The sequence below is a fragment of the Ischnura elegans genome, chromosome 3 (assembly GCF_921293095.1).
Source record: "Ischnura elegans chromosome 3, ioIscEleg1.1, whole genome shotgun sequence".
NCBI classification, from domain to species: domain Eukaryota; kingdom Metazoa; phylum Arthropoda; class Insecta; order Odonata; family Coenagrionidae; genus Ischnura; species Ischnura elegans.
In genome coordinates, this window is record NC_060248.1 from 51,665,490 (window position 1) to 51,687,744 (window position 22,255).

General features: G+C 37.1%; 1 protein-coding gene across 2 annotated transcripts in view; it reads right to left on the reverse strand.

Annotated features, from left to right (window-relative positions):
• Window positions 1-22,255, reverse strand: part of LOC124155781 (Y+L amino acid transporter 2) — a 95,620-nt gene that overhangs the window by 63,068 nt on the left and 10,297 nt on the right. The window contains exon 1 of one of the 2 annotated variants that reach the window (XM_046529870.1): window positions 8,869-9,112. The exons of the other annotated variant lie outside the window; for it this stretch is intronic. The gene's annotated coding sequence lies outside the window, so the exon portion shown is untranslated. Of the gene's footprint in view, window positions 1-8,868; window positions 9,113-22,255 lie in introns of those variants that run through there. 2 annotated transcript variants of the gene reach the window in all.

The following is a 22,255-nucleotide window of genomic DNA, read 5'->3' on the forward strand; positions in this document are numbered from 1 at the left end:
AAACCTTGGCTCCTGATATTATGAACTTTACTTTTAGTAGCAGTCTTTCAAGTCATACGCGTACCCACATGAAAGAAATTACGTTATTTTTTATCACTCCCATCCAATTGCCTATTGCATCTTTGCAAATTACAAGAGTAATTCACTTAATAAAAACCGTCACTATGCAAGTATTGCGTATCGAGAAAGAGTACATGGAATGAAAGAAAACTATAATAATTAATATTAAGAAGTCCGGAGATTTCTAACAGTAATTCGAGGGAAACTTTGCAAGAAGTTTGTATATCGCAGAAATCGAAAAATAACCAAATATATAACAAATATATAACAAAATAACCAAACACAGTGCGAGCTAGTATCCGACCTGGCCTTGCCAGTTACTGCAGCGCAGCTACTCGCACTGTGTGACCGCATCTTACGAATTACTGTTATATGCGAGCCAGCCAGTAACTCCCAACCGAGTTACTACAAAAAGTTTTGTTTTCACTCGCCTTCCCCAACTATGCCACAAGCAGCAGCTCGCATGTGTCTCGGAGGTCAACTTGCACGATATTGCGAAATGACAGTAGCTCGTAAGTCCGGAACCACACCAGGGTGCATCTTCGTGTCTCTGCGTTTTAAGAAGTGGTAAAAACGAGAAATGGAGGACAGATGGGTATCTGAACAAAATATAAAGCTTATGGAGTTATGCAATGTACACGCCAACTTATGAAATTGTTTGGATCTTAATTATAAGAACGGAGATTTGCGTTAGGCCTCGCTTGAACACATTCGCATGGAATTGGGTTTGAAACGTCACTGAAACAATGCAAATGCATACGTGCGGTAACTCTACTTCCTCGCCAGCAGCTCGAACTTTTGTGACTGGGCGAGGCGAGTCGAGCTACGTCATGTGAGTACCCAGGTCCAGTAGCTGTCTACTGTCACGTCAGCAACTCATATTGTGTAACCGCGCCCATAGCCTAAAAATTAGAGTTACTTTGAATAAATGGAGCTTAACATTGTATCTCCAATGCCTAGGTTTAATATGGCTATATTGCCATTTTTGCGGTCTTCGTCCGCGCTGGTGTGTGTTTTGTAATATTGCTTCGAGTGGAAAACAGATTCGACAGCCACATCAAAAAACTGATGCGAAATTTAACGCCGAAAATAATTGTAGTTTATTTTCTGATCTACATTTGCGGAAACTTTTTCGTCTCATAATTTAAGTTCCTTATTGATTCCCCGCGTCACAATGGGAAATGAAGACATGGATCCTGCTGCCAAGATGGAACACTTCTCTCAAATAGCTCCGTAGCGTGGCTCCTTCTCTGTGTCGTCATTGTCAGGACCCTCCCACTCATTGGCGTCACTGTTATCGTCGAATGATTCAGAGTCCGAGTTCCGAGTGCCTGCTTTTTTACGACGTCACACCCACGGGGCGGCGGGTGTGACGTCGTAAACAAGCAGGTACTCATGGACCTCACACGGGAAATGCCTCATCAAGACATCACTTAGCGCGATCGATAGCGTAGAAAAAACGTATCAAATTTCGGAATCTAAAGCGGAAAAATTCTGTATTTAACTATTTATTTTGTTACATTTGGGTCACTCTCTCATAATCGTACAAAGTTAGACTGTCATAAAAAACGGAAACGGGTAAATGTAAACTAAACTGTCATATTATATCATGTTCCCTTTTACTAATATCAGCGAAGAATTAATGAAGAAAAAATATTATATTCCCCAAATTTAATTTCTACAGACTCATGATGATTCGTCGTGTCCTTGGACAGTCCCACATACATTTTCGAAGAGGTGTTTATTGTATTAACAACCTTTATTAAATAACTTATTATAAAATCTATCATTAAACAAGTCAAAACAATAAAAGCATTCCAAAATAGTCTTTTTGTGTTGCTTTTATTTCATAATATTTATTATAAAAAAAAACATTTGTCCTACCCAAAAAAGCAATGTCCGTGGAAACACAGGAAAAAGGGGGGATTATTCAAGGGAGATGGTGGCAGCCCTGAACAACCAGTGTGTAGAGAAGGACATTGTCAACTATATTGGGTTGTTTGATTTTATACTTAGTTTAATGAATGTTTTAACGCTGGAACGAAAATTTTATTCCAGTTTTTTGAAAGAGCCAAGATTATCAGTCATATCCGTGGATGAGTAAAAATTGGTAAAGGTAAAATCTTTTACTAATTACAATTAAGATGCCTGTTGAAGCTAAAAGATGCAAGTTAAAAGTAGTAAGGATAGTGTCCTAACTTATTGTCAGTCCCAACTATAACTTAATTTAGAGGAAATCGTCATGTCCGTAGACATAATTTCTGTGAACTCTGCAGTCCATGGATGGGAATGATGATATACTATGACTACTGTCGGCGTCAAAAAGATGTGCCGCTCTACTTTGAAAATTTATAATTGGACTTCAGTGCATGCCAAAATAATGAATAATATGTCATTTTAAAGGAAATTTTATTGTCAATTCTGATTTATTTTTTGTTTTATGAAAAATTCAAAAATGCAGACACGCGAGTGCAGTAAATGACTCCGCGCACCATAAAATTAGCCGTTTTGTCAACTTCATGAACTTTGTAACTCAACCTAGGGAAAACTACTACGTCTACAGCATTCATCTTCCACAATTAGTTGCGAACATTTATGTACATCAGGAAAATGGATATTGTGTAATTTTGAACACATATTTTGTCGCTCATTAACGAAAATGTTTAAACACTATCTACTCCTACAGTTTACCCAGAAAGAAAAAATAAATTTGATAAAAAAAGTTCTTAATTGATTTGCAATTTTTCTATGATCCATAATCCATAAAAATATTTATATTTGTGAGTGTCAATAACTTTTATTAATGACATGTTGCCAAACGGGGCTTAGCCAAGCCAGTGCCGGTTACCAGGAAGCAAAGTTTCGCGCGCAAGACGTGGCAACGCAGCATTCGTTCGCTCTGGCGTATTTTTTAATGCCCATATATAATCTATACTACATAAAAATCATGTATTTTCGGATCATAGAAAAATTGCAAATAAATTAAGTAGTGTTTCTATCAATTTTATTTTTTCTTTCGCGGTAAACTGAAGGACTAGATAAACACTTTAAACTTTTAAACACTTTATTTATTTTACAGCAAAATATGCGTTTTAAAAATACTCAAAAGCCACTTTATTAATCTCCATTAATATTCGCCCAGAAGAAATACGTAGGTGTGAAAAGATTAGCTGATAGGAGAACTGAGTGGAGAGCTGCGTCGAACCAATCCTAGGATTGTTGACCAGTGATGATGAATATTCGCTACTTATTGGGGAAGATGAATGCTGTAGACGTAGTAGTTTTCCCTAGGTTGAGTTACAAAGTTCATGAAGTTGACAAAACGGCTAATTTTATGGTGCACGGAGTCATTTACTGCACTCGCGTGTCTGCATTTTTGAATTTTTCATAAAACGAAAAATAAATCAGAATTGACAATAAAATTTCCTTTAAAATGACTTATTATTCATTATTTTGGCATGCACTGAAGTCCAGATATAAATTTGCAAAGTACAGCGGCACATCTTTTTGACGCCGACTGTAGTTATAGAATGTCCAATGACAAATAAAAAAATACTTTTTCTCGTGAGTAAACACATTATTCCTCTTCTGCTGTGTCCGTGGACATATGTATCATGTCCGTGGACAGCACTGAAGTAATAATAAAAAACAGTTTAAATAACAATAACGATCTCTGCCACTTAAATCATTAGATTTTATGATTGATAAACTGTAATAACACAATTTTGGCTCTTATGTAAACAAAAATTATTTTGTTTTTATTTTACCTGTAGAAAATGTCCGTTTTTTGGAGACTGACCCATTTAGTTTTTTGAAATAATGTCATTTTCACACATTGCAGTGTGCTAGAGAATCATAGCATGGATATGTGTATGATATGTGAATTTGCGCGGTCGCAGTTAACTTTTGAAGGAAGAATGAACACCCTTACCCGCCATGTCGGTTAGTATTATATAAGGAAAAGAATCATCGGTACAATTACTTTATGCTGAATTTTCGCTAATAATCGCTTATTTAAAAAGAGACTCAGGCTAAAATATACCCTTTGACAACTTTTAGTAATGTAGAGTTTCGCAATGTTTACGGTGGAAACCGATGGAAAGAGTCGTTAAACTTTTTACGGAATTTGCCTTAGTCAAGGATTTGATTGTTCATTAAAATTCGATGCCGATACGACTTTACGACGATACAAAAGGAGCGCATATTTATGGATACATGCGAGCTATCATCAGCATATGATGGTAAAAATATTCTTTAATGATGTCTATACGCTATTTAGTGACATTAATTGGCGAATTTCCGGAAGCTCCCTTGAATTTGCAACCGGGTCACAATTATGTTTGTTACCAACGTTTGCACGAATATTTGTTCACTATTTTGAAGGGGAATTACGAAAACATGCTGGGACTCATGCGTTTATGTTCATAATATAGGGCCCCACTGTCGTGAGGAGTTGAGTTCCCATTGCCATGCAGGCCCCAGTAAATAAAGGAGCTTTCTCATTGACTTGGTGTTGATACCCCAGGACGATCATAGCCCAAATGCGCTGCATTTCATGTTTTCTCGTTAAATTTGAACTGTGCTTAATCATCTTTCTTCTGTATGAAAAAAAACGCAGTCTCCCAGAAGAAAAGTGCAACTTATGCACCATCGATCCTTTTCCGAGACGGAGTTAACGCGATCTTCTTTTTTTTTGCGTTTAGTGCGACGGCGGAAGCAAACACCGCCCAAGCTGCTACGTACGTGACGTCGCAAGCCTACAATCCTATCAAGGAATGCGTTTTTTTTTCCTCTCTTTCCCATGTCTCCATGAAGGCGGAGTAGATATCTCGATGTGGCGTGCACAGGCTTTGAAAACGGGAGATTAGGCGAATTCTTTGGGCTTTATTCTTTGCTCTCTTGGAAAGGGAAGAGTTTTAAAAAAAAAGCGTGCGATATCATTTCTGCTCGTTTCACTATCGGATGTATTCCAACTTCAGCACTTGAGGAAATCATGGATTAGTTTTATAAAGACGAATTCTCTACTATCAGTTTTAAAATTCCATGAAACAAGTTTGAAGTCTATAGAGCAAGTCATTCAAGTCATTTTAAGAAATGAAAACCATTCAAATGACGGCTCCTCTACCCTCTTAAGCAAAGCATATTTTTGTTCGATATAATCGATAGGAATTTCAGACTTCTTCTCTATTTCAATTTTTTTACAATATTGAAACTCCTCTAGATACAATCGAATATAATATTGGGCCAACATTGTGGTAAAAATGCCGAAATAGAACATTTTTTTCACACTAAAAAAAAAACAATCCAAACTTCTCCACATTTGAACGAGCCCAACGATAGTAACTGAAGGACATATTTACATGAATTGGGAAAAATGATCGGTGCAGAGTTACATTGCATTCAGACTCTGAATGTCATGGTGGTATGCATCTCTCGCAGATCTGTAAATGGATTTCGAATTTGTATATGGATTTCATGGATTCCGAGTTGAATAGCATAATTTTAATTAGCTGACTATTTCCTAGGACATTTAATTTTCAACGGGAGGGTTTCCAAATCCTTGGTTTTATGTTAGCACTAACATTTATACAGTCAGCGCTGTAATGGTAATTTTTCATTCATTTGCGGAGTTAGCAGTCGCAGACAGCCTGATAGGCAAATTAAATGTTTTAATGGACAACAATTCCCATTTTTCCGTTATCGCTCAGAACAATGAGCATGAGTTTCGCCATAAAATCTGTTTGTCATAGAATCAGGTAATGTCCAAGAAGGCTATTCGAGCTTCCAGCCGGGTGGTCTCCCTCCGTTCTGCCGACGTTTCGGAACTCGAGTCGTGTTCCAAGCCCGAATAGCCTTCTTGGACTATATTCGCCGGGAATGCATCAGATCTTACTAAATAGGGAACCCCTTAATATAAAAAGGGTGTGAATCTTAAATTTCCCGCATTCGCCATGTCGCAGAATATTGAGAGAATATTAGAGAGTATTGTTCGATAGAATATTTTATTTTGCGTGATAAGTATTCTTGAATAACAGTGCTATCGCAGTGTCGAGGCAGTTGGTGGCAGTTCTAATAGCAATCAAAAAAAGAGTTAACTTCCCATCTCGCGGAATCGAGATCAAATTCCAGTCGGACATCGAAACGTCGGCAGTTATGCAGTTCCTGACCCGGTGGCGATCCCGAGAACATTTCACGACGATAAAAATGTGTCTACGACTTGCAATTATGTGATATCTTCATTTTTAAAGTATTAATAGATGTAAGGGTTAAGGTGCGTTTTCTGGGGTCTTGTCGCAGATAGTCTCTAGTTGGGCGTGGTACACCCTCCGAAGGGTCACTAATCCACAACCCTATACTTGATGTAAGTCACGTGATTAAGTTCTCGACTAGGAAATATGGGGATTATGAGGTGCCTGGGAATCTCCTAAAGACGTACCCGGGATCAATTCGTATTCTTGTGGATACGGACGTAGAAATTACGGACGAGGATTTTCGGAATGGCGTACCTTGCAACGGTAAGCGTTAAGCTGTTGTTGGATTTGCAGAATTTTAATCTAGTTCATTCTCTTGGAATGCCTCCTGCTGAATTCTAATATTTTTATGGACTGGAAAATATTTTTAAATTACAATTTGGAGTATCAAAACTCTAAAAAAAAAACCATGCATTGCTTACTAATATCACGTAACAGATTTTTTGATGCCATCAAAAATTTGAATGAATTCTAAGGTCGCCGTAGCGGGGTTGATGTTGGAAATACACGGTGACGTCAAAATCTTGCTCTAGGGAACTATAGCTCCAACCTTGTAGTTATTACTCAAATAGGTAAAAATTTAAAATTAGATTCATGAAAATGCAACTACAAAATCATAACACTGCCACACGCTATCATTTGATTGATTGACCAATTGACGATGAAAGCAGACGTCTTCCTGTGTGATACTACCGTATTTCATAAACGCACTCTATTTTCAGGACCGAAGTGAACGATAAAATGAGAGAGATACATTACCGAACGGATAGGAATAGGTTTCCTCATTTTCCAAAAACATTTGCGGACTTGAATAAAATTTAGGTACAGTCGAAACACTGCCAACCTTCACATTAACTTTTAGGTTCATGACTGATGTTCTAACACCAGAAATGTACAACTTTCTCACGACTTTGAGGGGTAGGATGAAGGAACGTGGTCGAGAAAATAATGAAGCCTATTCCGTGGACAGCAATATATGGGAAGAAAGAGACCAAGTACCTATAAAAGTTGCTAGGAACGAGAAGTGAAATGTGCGTGGTGGTCCTAAGATTGTCCTTAAGGGTTGGGGAATGGAAAAGACGATGTGAATCCTCAACCAGTGAGTATTTCAGAATTATGAAGAAGAAGAAGTCGGGTAGTTGATCCTCTCTGACAGCGGACGTCGGCCCTTTTCTCCGTCATTGCAAGCATGAATTGCCCGCTTCCACGAAAAAGCTAGCGTACCCATTTCTCCCGTCGCATAAAATAACTTTACAAGGGACTGTAACAAAAAGGAGCTAGTCTTATTGCGAAAACAACGAATGTGACGTTTATGACCAACCAGCTTAGATTCCCCAAATCCACAGCTTTATCAGTGGGCTGTCATGTAGAGATAATGGACTTCTACGAAAGTGTGTCAACGTTGGATTCCGTAACATTTGCAGGAAATGAATCTGAAATTGCAATAACGGTTCAAAAAAGACAAAGGACTAGAGTTAAGCGAAGATGTAATATAGAAAAGGAGAAAATTTTATTTGGCTTTTGTGAATTGAAATTAGTTTTTAATCTCATTTTTACGAAGTGTTAATGAAGTAAATACTACATGTTACTTAAGCAAGATTTCCCAGCTACATACCCAGATTCAAAAAATATCATTAGGCTGGTTTCTCTTAAATTAAAATTAATTCCTCGCGAACATATTTGAGTTTTCATTAAATTACCCACGTGGAGGAAAGAGGGCATAAGTAGATCAGGGAAAAGCAACTCGATTTTTTGATAAAGCCTACAATTCGCTTATCGTATGTTTACGAATAAAGAGATATAATTTTTTACTCTGTTCTGAAAACATATATGTGAGTGAAATTACGTCAATAGGTACATATGTACATGCATTTCTGCCAAAATTAGCAACAAAAATCTTGTCTTCAACCCATAAATTATAATGTGCCGACAAATGATAACCTTTAGAAATACAGTACTCTGGTTAAAAATATTAGGAATATCACAGCTAAATTTGTAATGCGATTTAATAAACCGTTATTAATAGTCGTATTAATGTATTAAATGTATTAGAAACAAGTTGACTGAACTTGAAGTTGACTAGTGGTATTATTGTAGAGGTGAATTGGTGATTGTGAGCTAGATTTTCCACAGCGAAAACATCTTTTAATCCAAAGAAGCTGTTTTCATGAGTTTTATTTGAGCCTTTAATGCGATGGAGAAAGTTTTGGAAATTTCACAATGACCGAAAAGTCTTCTGTGATACTGTGTGTGTGTAAAAGCGTATTACAATGCTACTTGCCAGGTTTTATAATTACTTAGAATCACGCATTTTGTGCCGAAAACAAAGTGAGTACAATAAACTAAATGGAAAATGCTGGAGTTTTTTCCAATAAATGTTACTCGCGTAATAAGAAACGTTTTGCTTTTAATCTCAATGTTTTGGAGTAAGTAGGAATTTATCATACCAAGGAAACATTGACTCTCTCGACCAATGGGCGAGAAAATTGAAGCCAGATGTCAACAGAATTAAACATTCCCGAAAGTTGTAGCTATTTTAAGACAAGTTAATATTCACCTAGCTGTGAGTTTCGTTCCAATCCAATCGGGTCATGTTTGCTGTCTGGCTAAAGAGTTCAGTCGAACTTCTGGGATAACCTAACTCGAAAACTCGAGCCACAATTTTCCTCCGGCAACTCTCGGCTTATTCATCGGCGCTTCCGATGACAAGGGCGGCATCTGCGGCATCGATTGCCACCCTGACGCCTCCTCACCACACTAACGTGGACACCATGGGCACTTCTTGATCGCACGCCCCGCTATCGCGCCCAGATTGTTTACTCTCCCCGTTGCCATCGCGACGCGACTGTATCCCACTATAAGCGCGTCCCATCACGACCACCGAGAGACAAGGCCTGAGCTACGCCTGAGCGCTGATGCCTTCTAATTGTCTGACGTCACGAGCCGTAGGTTATCAACCACGCCTTCCGACAATGCTTGCAGTTGTTTATATTTATAAGCCATTGCGGTGAAAATGGTGATTGGGTTGTTGAACGCTAAGTTATTTGGAGTTTTAAAGCTTTTGCGATGGTTTTGTGGGCAACAGTATTGAATATAAGTGTTCAACAAATAGTGTACAAGTGTTGTCTGCCTCTGTGCAGAGGAAAATACACGGAGGTAACGAAAGTGTGCGTTTTCAAATTTAGGCAAAAATACTACAGGAAAGTGAAGGTTTGAAGGCCAAATCCGGATTGTACCTCTTGTAAAAAAATACCATTCCAAGAAAAGACTTACAGCCGACGAAATATTCCAAGGTGAGTTACTATCTTTTTCTTTCTATTTGGGCGTCGTGATTATTCAGGGAAATGTTAGTATAATGTAAATGTTGATCGTCATTAAAAGTGAATTAAAAAGATATTTGATATAAGCATTGACCGGTAGACGAATTGTTATTGGTTTCTTGAAACAATTCTACTCTCGAGTGTATTCGCAGGTTGATTGCAATATTATTTGCGTTATCGCTAGAATAATTAATGGTTTTAATTATTTCATAGTACTTAAATGTCTTTGCAATTCTCGAATATCAACGCTAAATAGAATACGGCGCTTATCCTCGTGTTCTAAGGTGTTGTTATTAAGAAGAACTTGATTTTTTGAGGGTGTTATGAATAGTTTTTGTTATTAGTATATTGTGGAAACATGTGAAACTCGAGATGAATAAATGGGATACCTACTTGTGTAATAAATATGACCCATGCCTACTATGGCATTTTACATTATTTGTATGTTTACGCATGCATACGTTAGTAATACTGTTTTAGAATAGAAGATTATTTTGCATTAAGTAGCTCTTACATAGGTAATATGTACTAACTAATCGTGTTAATCTGAGAACGATTGTTTGGAGAGCGAAATCTAAAAATGAATGATTCTTCAGTAGTTAATAAATTATGGAAATATGTGAAACGCTCGGGATGAATAAATGGGCTACCTACAAGCGAGATAAATATGGCCCATGTCTAAGTTTGCATTTTAGATTAAATATTGTGAATCTAACTACCATTGTGTGCACAGCGAATTATTTAAGTCGACTTAAGATCTTGTTTACTACACCCTTATCAGACGAAGGTATTCTTCACTTGAAATACAGTTGATTTTTCGTCTACCAATAAAATTATCTCTATTTTTAAGGTGTGTATCCAGCATTTTCTGTTTGAAGATGTGCTTCATTAAAGCTCCTTCTTCGATGAGAAGTCAGGAAAACTGCTGGCTGTACCATTGAACAGCCCAAAACTGAGGGATGGTGCCATGTCAAGGATCTTCCCTGATTGCCCTGGGTACCTTACCACTTCAGAGCAGACCAGGGATGCGCCATCAATGAGGGAACAGCGTCTTGAAAGTGCTACTGTGGAAGCTGCTTTAGCTGAGAGTTTGAAAACTCAGGAAGCATATAGGGCTTAGAAAAAGCTAGACTCTTTCGGAAACGTAAATTCTCTGGTGAAGATAAATAAGCATTCAGCATTTTGGGATGTGGTCGTGAAGCCGTGTGCTATAATATTAAAGCATTTGGAAGAGTGTGCACCACCTCTTATTACTTACTCATTAATAGTATACATTCATAATAATATCAAAGTATACCACTGAAAAAGGGAATTAAAAGCAATAGACAAATTCACTCCACTTTTTCAAGCCTATTTCATGTATGAAAAGTACCAATGATGTGTTGGATAGAATTTAAAAACTCCACAAGTAATATAAATATTTATAGCGATATTGTAGCTCTACTGGAAGAATGAAAAATTAAAGACTATGCAAATCAATCTTTGAATAACTTTATCAAATCACAAATGTCTCTTGTTCCAGAAAAAAAGGTAAGTAGGTTCAAGAAAAGAAGGTAAGTAGGTTCAAGAAAAGAAGGTAAGTAAGGTTCATCTGTGACATATTTGTATTTGCTACAATGTTTTTTAAATATCTCCTGAAGTTCATAAATTTGCTCGCAATTCTGGTCATTTGGTTTTCCCACATCCAGTTACTATTCAACGGCTCTGCTCTTCTTTTAAAATTGGTCCAATTAATGAGCAAAATGGGCATGGGTTTCTATCTTACGTGAAGCACCAAATATCTCATTACAGAGTTACGAGCGTTATATCACCCTTATGATGGATGAAGTTCATTTGAAACCCTTTCTTGACTACAAGGGCAGATGTATTGTAGAACCTGCATGTAACTCCAAGCAGTTTAGCTTCTAGTGCTCATGTGTTCGCGGTAGAGAACTTACTATATTCATTTAAATATGTTGCCCATATTTTGCCAGTGAGTACTCTGTCAGCCTGTGTTCTAAAAGATTTTCTGAAGAAAGTCATCATTGGTCTCGAAAAAGTTGGTCTGGATGAGGTTTGTATTATAAGTGAAAACAAATCCATCAACAAGAAGGCAGTATCTCTCTTCACCAATCCACCAAGGCTGAGTATAGTTTATCCACATCCTTCTCATCATTCTTGACCATTATTCTAAAGGCTTGACTCTGTCCATATGTTTAAATGCATTCGCAACAACTGGATGAATAAGAAAAACTATTATTTTCCCAACTGAATGCATTATATGCTACATTTCTGTGTTATCAGGTAGGACATGGTATTTTTCCACTCAAAACAATTTCCCCAGGTACTTTAAAGCAGCAAATCCTAGTTCACCGTTTCTTAAAAGGCTACAATTCGCCCCATTAAATGATTAAATTGCCATGAAATTATAGTTTGCAGATAGGTCTAATCAAAACAATCCCTATATAATTTAACAGAAGCACAATCTAGTTTTATCCTAATCTTGCGCATGTGTAAGAACATAAATTTTTTATTTCATCATCGTTTAATGCAGCGATGCTGAAAAAATAGAAGCCCCGTGAAGGATGTAAATATCCTATGACTTCTATGTTATAAGTACCACTGGTGTGTAAAAAATGTTTTACTGAATATACGACTTTTAATGATATTCTCGAGGTTTCGAATACATTTGGAAGCAAGCTGTTTCTCTTCAAAGAAGATTTTTCGGCGAAGGCGTTGGTCCAGTCGAAACAATTATGTTTCCAGAGGTAGGGATTTACTGTTAACATCATTTAAATGTAATTACATATGATATTATATAAGGAAAATTGTAGCCGGAGAAATGTCTGTTCACATATCGTTTGGTTTTCTTACGCATTCCCCACCAATCGGCGCTATCAATGGCAGTCTTCGTTACTCCCTCCGTCCGCCTACGACTCGTGACGTCACGATTCAGCGCTCAGGCCTTGTCTCTCGGTGGTCGTGGTCCCATCCCTCGATCAGCGCTGCGGTGGCGCCACTAGCGTGACGTGAAGGGCTTACTTTCCGCATATAAATATTTTTTACTTGGATGCGTCATTTTCTCCATTCAGGGTTTCGTGGAAGTCGTCAGCGGCTCCCGTTATCACGAATTTTGCCATCTTTCATTCTCGTAGGCGCGTGGGGAGGAGGTAGCCACGAAATGTTACCCGAGGCGTCGGATATTACGTGTGTGCTGGAGACTAGGGCATTCGATAATTAGTCCAGGAAATGAATCATTTTGGCTTGCAATTTTTTCAAACTGAATCGATTTTCTTGAAATTTTCATAATAAGTAGGGAATATACCAAGAATGAAAATCTATATCATGCCGACGGGCGCTTTTACCCTGGGGGTGGTTTCCACCCCATCTCGGGGGTGGAAATTTTTAATTATATTTTGACCACAGGAATCGATAGAAAAATACATTCTAAGAATAAAATGTTCTTTCAATTTTTTGCGTAAAATTAATATTTTTCAAGTTATTTGCGATTGAAAGTAACAGTTTTTTGACGAAAAAATCAACGATTTTAATCGATTATAGGCAAATAACTTGAAAAGTATTTATTTTATTAGGAAATTGTGAATTACAAAATTGTAGCTTGTAAAAAATTTAATAAAAATCTTATTTTAGATTTCCTTTATGACCAATTCGGACCGAGCTACAACTTGTTGATGGTTATCTATTGTTTGTCATACGCTAAATTTGAAAGATTCAATACTAAATAGCGGGAAAAATGTAATTTTCGAGGAAACATTATGTAATATGTTTTAAAGTATTTTTAAAAAACTTTCTTATAATGAGAAAAAATATTTTTTATCATGAAATTTGAGCGAGTTATGATTAAAAATAAGATCAGTCCCTACTTTTTTGTACGAAAAAATCAGTGAAAACAACTCCTTATTACCACGCTAGACAAAATTAATCAATGCCCTTCAGTATTTCTCTTTATTTAAGTATTGTTAATTGATCCTAGAAGTTTTTTTAATTTACAACTCTAAATTTTGAAAAAATTGAAGGAAAAAGTGAAAAGTCATTTTTTACAATTTCGTTAAAAATGCTCTTTTTTTCAAAATAACTCCAAAAAAGCTGGAGATATAAAAAAAAGGAACGAGTGATAAATTGTAGCTCCTTTATTTTCAAATATTTTGGTGTGTTTAAATTTTCTATATAATAAATATTTGGTGAGATATTGATAATTAAAACCTCTATTTCCAAGGGAGCTCCACCTTATTTAAACCCTTAAATCCCTCCCCTTTCAAAATTAATGACTCGAAAAAAATTTAATTCGCATGATCTTGTAGTCAGTAAAAACCCTACAAAATACAATTTAAATGAACTTTCTATCATAAAAAATAAAGGAGCTATGTTTGAAATACCAATCAAATTTATTTTCGAAAAATTCGAAATCCACAATTCAGAGCATAATATTCCTCATAATCAGCATATTCTTCGTGTATTTTACGTTATAAGCTAACGATACACTCAAATTTGCTACAAAATAAACACACATACCCATAAGATGTATATATACATACACATATGTGAGTATGTGTGCTCTCGCTCACAGTGACCTGTGAGCATGCATGTGGTGGGAAGACTGGAAGCCATACAGTCTCCGTTTGATTGTGTTTCATGTAATGTCTACATAAATGTACATTTATTTGTTTATGTTACCATTACGAAGTTTGTTCTGTTTATCCTATTGTTATACCTTTTCTGTGCTGTGATGAAAATCATGAGAGAAAAAAGTGAATACATAATGAAAGGAGTAAGAAAGTGAATAACAAGATACAATGTGATACATAATTTTTATTTTTAGGGTAAATAATTTTTTTTGCATTAACCCCCAGTAAGGGTTGATGATTATGGGTTGAAACGACTTAAAATTCTTTTCCAAACAAAAAAAATAATTATACAAATAATTTAAACTAAATTTTACCCGTATTTAGCTTTAAAATATAATTTTTTAAGTTCCAACTTTTAGGGGTAGTTTTCACCCCTAAAAAATTAAACGCGCCCTTCGGCATAGTATAGATTTTGAAGAAGGGGGTATGATTAGTCTAATCTCAAATATTTTTGCAAATCAATTCGGTTTGAAAAACATTTTTAAAGGAGGTATGATTAGTATAAACACAAATTTTTATGCAAATCGATTCAGTTTGAAAATTCTTTTTTACATTAACCCCCAATAAGGGTTGATTATTATGGGTTGAAACACCTTAAAATTATTTTTCAAACATAAAAAAATAATTATACATATAATTTGAACTAAATTTTACACGTATTTAGCATTAAAAAATAACTTTTTATTCAGCTTTTAGGGGTAGTTTTCACCCCTAAAAAATAAAACGCGCCCTTCGGCATAATATAGATTTTGAAGATCGGGGTATGATTAGTCTAATCCGAAATATTATTGCAAATCGATTCGGTTTGAAAAACATTTTTAAAGGAGGTATGATTAGTATAAACACAAATTTTTATGCAAATCGATTCAGTTTGAAAATTCTTTTTTACATTAACCCCCAATAAGGGTTGATTATTATGGGTTGAAACACCTTAAAATTATTTTTCAAACATAAAAAAATAATTATACATATAATTTGAACTAAATTTTACACGTATTTAGCTTTAAAAAATAATTTTTTAAGTTACAGCTTTTAGGGGTAGTTTTCACCCCTAAAAAATAAAAAGCGCCCTTCGGCATAATATAGAATTTGAAGTAGGGGGTATAATTAGTCTAACCCCAAATTTTGGTGCAAATCGATTCAGTTTGAAAAAATTGCAAGGTTTTTCACTTTTATGAGCTTCATTTCCTGGACTAAATGGGATAACATCAACAGGTGTGCGGACGAAACTCTGGAATCTCTCCCTCCCAGCACTTGGCCAGACGTCCGCTACCGAGGCCAACATTTATCGACTTAAGTGGTCGGCTGGCGCGGTGAGTCGCACGTGGTATTATATCGGAAAAAATGTCCGTTTTATGCAAGTTGGGGACACAGTCACAAAAAGAGAAATATCAGGACAGATGCTGTGAAATTTCAATGGAAGGAAGAACAAACCGAATCATATATTTATATTTGCCTTTGGCGCTTGTATTTAATGAAACAGTCGAACCGCCTAATTTTTAGATTTTTCCATTATTATTTAACCCTACTACAGAGAAATTAAGCCTAACATTGTCTGCGATATTTCATACACACATCATATAATTTAAAGCCCAGAAGGCCGATAAGTAGCACTAACATCCCGTACGTATACTTTCACTAGTATGCACAAGTTTTACTTATTCATGAGACGATAGATGAATAGATATTCATGATTCTACGAGGTTAGCAAAAATGTACCTAATTTCAAACCGAGGTGGAGAAGACAACTCATGAAGCAATTTTACCATACGATTATACAATTCTATCAAATTTTAAGTCCTCACCTTGTGGACATGCTGATTAGTAGGTAGACAGGTGATTATGGCTTACGTGTCGCCGAATTCTGTTGCCTTATATTTCAGAACATTTCTTAGTATTCCCTCCATATTTCAATGTCGACCTGAATTTCTATGTAAACGCGCATACCATAGCACCAACACGTGAGAATTCTCGTGTTTTTGTTACCTTGATGATTTATGTCGGCACGAGGGCGGAATAAATGTACTTAACCGTGGGAAAAAGTAACAGCTCATAGCGCGATGGCTCACTCGATTCATGGTGTAATGGCTTATAACCCTACCAATGAAAGTCGCTAGATTCGTACAAAGCAATTTACTCCATCATTAAAAAGTTGGTCACTTTCTAATTATCCATACACTTTTGTTACCGATTGGAGGCAAAGTCTTCAATTTTACTCTGTTTTCTTTTAGCGAGCTGTATGATATTTTACTCAACCACGCTGAGCTAATACAAACATGTTCGGTCCTCCTTTTTGTTCAGTGGTTTTCAGAGGAGGTACAAGTAAGTTTCCAGGTTTTTCATCTCTTTATGCACGCACGAAATTGGACTCTAAAATTATTTACTGCCTTATGAGGCCTAAATTTATCACTCACAGTTACATTCTGAGACGGGGCTCGCGTGTCCCATGGGACTTGAGTTTGTGGTTTTAAGGGCCAAACGCTGACTAAGAAATGGTTAAATTGTAATTTTTTTTGCTGCTAAGGTTAGCACACCTTGGCTGTTTTTCATCGCAATTGCCATCAATCTAATAATTCGTTTTCCGTCATAAAACCGTGGTTTTAAACTTTTTCGAGTACTATGGAATGCAATTTGGCCACCAATATAATACTTTTCCTTAGAAAGAAGAAAAAATAGCTTATCTTCGCAATGAGCTGCTCTTTCTCTCTCCCACGTTAGTGGTCTTAACTTCTGTAAGGGGCTCGAAACATTGCTAAGTTTTGCCTGATTACTTCGCTTGTAGTGCGTGTGTTGGCTTAAATCCGAGTTTTTCTTCAAGAGGCAAAGTTTTTAACTAAGCGGCAAGCGAGGAAATGTTATTCGCCTAAATCGTATTGATGGCTCTTCATCGAATATTAAATATTCTTGAGGGAAAAATGAAAGGCGAATTATTGTGCAAAACTTCGTCGAATCCATCATTGGCATTCTATTCGCCTGCTTTCTCTTCCTGCTGACCCTAATTACTACATGGAACCACTTAATTCACGTCTGGAGATGAATAAGTGCATTCTTGGAATATCCCGCATTTGATGTCTGGGAAACTCACATCTTCTCCTTTCGCTATTAAAGCCATACCATTGAGGAAATGTATGCTGGAAAATCATACAAATGAGTATTACGACACGTTCATTTTCATGATTCTCTTTGGCCATTTCTCCTGCTGTTCCGAGACAATGGTTCGTACAACCTTTAAGGGAAATAATTCGCAATAGCCCAGTAAGATCACAATATCCCGCTCTTTCCCAATTTGGCCGAGTTTTTAGCACATGCTCTCTGCAAATTGTGATTTTACTACGGTTGTCAGTAGTGAAACATGAAACCGCTACAGAAGGTCGCAAATTTGGTAACTATTATCTTGAACTTCCATTATCCATCCGCTGTTATTCGTTGATTTGGAATAAATGCGTAAGGCTAGTTTTCTATGTGAAGCATAAAATCATTTAAAGGGTGCCCAAAGCTATTTAGTTATATCATTAGAAACAAATTATGGCGGCATCAGCAAAATTGGCCTTTTAGCAATTTTTATTAGTAGTTATCACCTTTAGTATCTAAGTATGATTTTTGTAAATGATGACAAAATCCAGTAGCGTAAATATTAGTATAAAATATAATCTGGCTAGATTATAATCTAAGCTTGTAACATTTCTATTTTAAAAATATTTTACCTCTAAGTTAATGATACATACTGGGTCATGATCATAGGGATGGCCCAATTGGTCGTTTTGGGTTAAGCGTTGGAAGAACAGTTTAAACATATTTTAAGAAACCGAATTGTGTCGTATCTTCTGATCATAACTGCAAATACGTAACTAACATTCCTAAAAAGATAATTTCATTGTTATTAGGCCAAAATTGTTACGATTAATATGCGAAAATCTCATTACCGCTTACAGTATTTATTTATTTCATAAATATTCTTACTATGCAACTGTACGTGTACAGTGACTCTATAAGTCGCATCATCAAAGGCCTTTTTTAAGACATCTGCTATTTCTTCCGAAGATGGAAAAAAGTTAGAGATGTAGCCATATGCGAAGGATCAACCACGCTATCCTAGATTAATCTAATACTTCACAAAAGTGAACATGTATCAACGGCATCGACCTTGTTAAATTTCATTGATCTTCTCCCTTCTAATTTCATTTTATGATTTTCATCTCATCTTCCTTCGCCCGCTCTTCATTTAATTTAGTAAAGTTAGAGAATTTTAAAACTCGGGGATCTCCATTGGAAAAGTATTCGACGCCTTTAAGAGGCATTCTCCTTAGCAATTTTCAGGCTTTAATTTGATTATCACCCTTCCCAAACATATTGGTCTCTATGCGCTCAACAAATTAGCTCCTGGTTGCTAAACGCGTCATTCCTTGGTGCGAATTAGGCGATTAACTCGAGATCCTATCTCGGCGCCTACTTCTATCCTTCGCAGATTAAACGCTGTGCCTACGCGTCCTCTGGATTTCTTGGTTCCATTCATTGCTCTCTAGCTTCCTTGCTTTTATCCTGCTCCCAATAGCGCTCTGCGGCTCATTTTCTCGTAATGAAATCATGAATGGGAATACGATGGTAGGAACAGCTTTTCTGCGGCGATTCAAAGATATAAATGTTAAGCAGTAAGAATGGCACGTCGATCTTCTTGCTCAGTTCCGAGTGGATATGGACCCTGCGGAAAAAAGACGAAGGACTTCATACCTACTGTTAAAATTTGAAATGAGGATCGAGAGTAATGGAGGAGATGCAATGAGCGGAGGGATAATGTAAGTGCAAACAGTTCAGAATTAACACATTACTTTTTATTAATCATTTATTGATAAAGATATTCATTCATCAAGACATTAAGAAGTTACAAAAAAGAGAGAATTTGGTTGCAGGTGATGCTAATAGGGTGGTTTCCTATTATTTTTTATTGCCCAAATCGAAAGATTATTACTCCTGGTAACGCATTTCACGCTTTTAGATTTTTAAATGACGATATCTATTTTTCGCGATAAAATGAAAAGTGAAAAATTTCAAGCGCGCGAAAACGCGACGGCTAAGTATGAATGCTGGGAAAAGCCCGTGTGACGTCATTCTGGTTCCCGCTGCCGCCGTGTGAGGTGACCTTGGGGCGAGGATGTGTGTACCGCTGCGATGCAGGCTACTAGCAGGTAGCAGAGTACCCTGCTAGCAGGTAGCGCTTGGCTTAAATAAGGATTAATAATACCTTAACAAACGAAGGAAACTTTCCGACCATAGGCAGTTTTAATAGGTGATTATTAAGTTATGTTTCGCTGAGCTCTGTGCCTCATGCAGTTATTAGTAATCTCAGACAATGTAAAACTCCTATCCACTCGTATAGAAACTAGGTCCCTGTGACGTCACGTGGAGTGGCATCGCATGGGCGCCAATCGGGCCTTTTTCAAATGCCGTTAAAATTGACCATTAACATTCGTCTAATCTAGGATTTCTAAAACCATATAATTTGTATATTATGAATACACTAATGGTGGGTAAGGAATCGCCATCAATGCCTTTCGTTTTCTTTGATGAAGGAAACTACTCTATTGTCAAGGGAGTAAAAACGTAATTTATTTTTTTTTGGAAAATACCTGATAGAAATACAAAAAAATCGTACTTGGCTAAAATGATTCTAGATGCATGACAACTAAGATATGCAGGAGAGACAGAATGAAGAAAAGGACGTCTTCCCAGGAAAAGAGAGAAATCTTGCGAGAAGATTGGTACTTCTGGAGGTCGTTCATATTCTTGATTCTTAAACAGCGGTATATAACACCTAACAAAATGTATATCTTTTAACAGGCATATAATTAAAGGCATTCTTCCGGGGAAGGAAGGTCTTGATGGGCATTATGTGAATCATCCCGGTGTGTCTTCTCTCGCACGTTGAAATTTTCTGTCTTCAACCCATAATAAAGCTTATTCCCTTACACTCAATGCATCCTACTGTTTACCCCCCCCCCCTTTTCCCGCGAATCTAACATATTTCTACCTTAAATGATTTTCTGGCATCCACATCCTGCGTGGTACTCCCTCCTTCCGTACCGTATATCTACTTTGTATCTCCTCTAGTGCCTTCCTCTTCTCTCCCACCATATCTAACACTGTCTCGTACCATATCCTCTCCGTCCATATCACATTCACCATTCTATCAGTACTAATAACACTAATAATTTGATATGAAGCAATGATAATATGACAGGTTTTTAAATGACCGCCATCTTCATTAGCCAACCCAAAGACGTTTGTGCCGTTATGTCTCCGTTCACGCTCCGTCGTGAGTAGGTACTGATGTCATACCATCGGATGGTGTTTTTTTGTAAACTTTGGGCGGATCATCTCTGGGATTAATTACTCAAATGCGTCTCTTTCTCCAAACAACTCTTCCGAAATGCACAACGCAATGTCTCGATCCAGTCTACATGTATTCACTCCCGCACTTCCGGCCGCAAAGTTGATGTTGCTGAGTTAGGGTGTCGCTTTCAGAGGCATGTGGGTATCGTACATTCAGGTCAGGGGAGTTCTTTCCTTCTCTTAGGCTACCTGAGGATGCTTTGTTGGAGGGTGCGAGGAAGACTCACCCGGTTTGTAAACCGGGACCCGTCGGTCACTGTGCCAAGTGCATCCTAGTGAACCACGAAGCAATTCAGACTTAAGTAAATATTTAAAATTTGAATTTTGAAAAATTATTATTTTTCTAGAATTGGTTATACCTCAACCATCACGTTCCATTTCGATCTAGTAAATGGAGATGCACTGATTATCTACAGGTAAGTGACTTTTGAAAGTTATGAACATGCTACAGTGCTAATAATGAGCATTACAGTCGTGGAGAGAGGCACTGCTTCCGTAAGACCAATTTTATGCATATAAATATGTCCTCTATTTTCTCCAACAAATAATCATCAGATTTAAGTGACTATAACCAACTCTAATAAAATAATAATTTTTCAAAATTCAAAATTTAAATATTTACTTAAATCTGAATTGCTTCGCGGTTCACTAGGATGAAAGAGAAACCGACCTTAGGCAAATATTAGCATCAATAACCGTTTTAGGATTTCTCTTTTCGCCATTCAATATTTGTAGGGAAAGCCTTTTCAACTCCAGGCTTTCCCGGCTTTTCTCACTTGCGGTTCCAACGTCCCGTTAAAAAAAATGCGTTAAGCCCTCGGGGATGCCGGGAAGGGTGTCTACCGCCCCTTTAATTTCCTGAGTAGCACTTCACTGCTCTGAATGGGCGGGAAGGAACACACATGTAGCGACACAAAGGACTGGGTCAAGAGGGAGAGGTTTGTTGGCCGCGAGAGAGGTACTTGGCTGAGTCCAAGCGCTTGCAGTTTCTGGCTTTTCTTCTGCGAGGAATGGAATGGGCAGAGATTTAGAGGAAATGCTATTGTTCCCGGAAACATTACGAAAGGGACTGTGAAGTCCAGCCGCTGGACTCCAGCGAGAACCCCGAACTTCTCGACTGCGGTTTGTTCTCTGCTTCTCTCGGGCGCAGATAGTACACCTGCCCCTGGGCCTCGCATATGCTTTCGTTCGCAATTCTTGGCGTTAATTTACATTTCCATGAATTCAGGTTTAGCTTTGCTTTCGTGTTGCCCCGAATTAATACCGTTCTATGAACTGGAATGGTTTTAAGCAATCCTCGCCAAGGTTTTCAGTTAGAAGCGCGCCGTGAAAATGTTAATTCTATCTTTTCCATTTGAGTAATAAAAAAAGGATTTAGAAATTAGTCGTCGAAGTGAAAATAGAATCAAGTGATACTTCGCTTCAGACGCAGGGGAAAACATATGCTACAGTAAGAAGTATTTTACTTTTCAACTTCCTGAATTTAACAATCATGTTACATTGCATGGTTATAAATATTCCAGTATGTAAGACTGAACAGATCATCAGATTTTTTCAGAGATATTTTAACAGTTCAATTAATTACTTCGGAGATGCTCATCTTCTGTAAAAG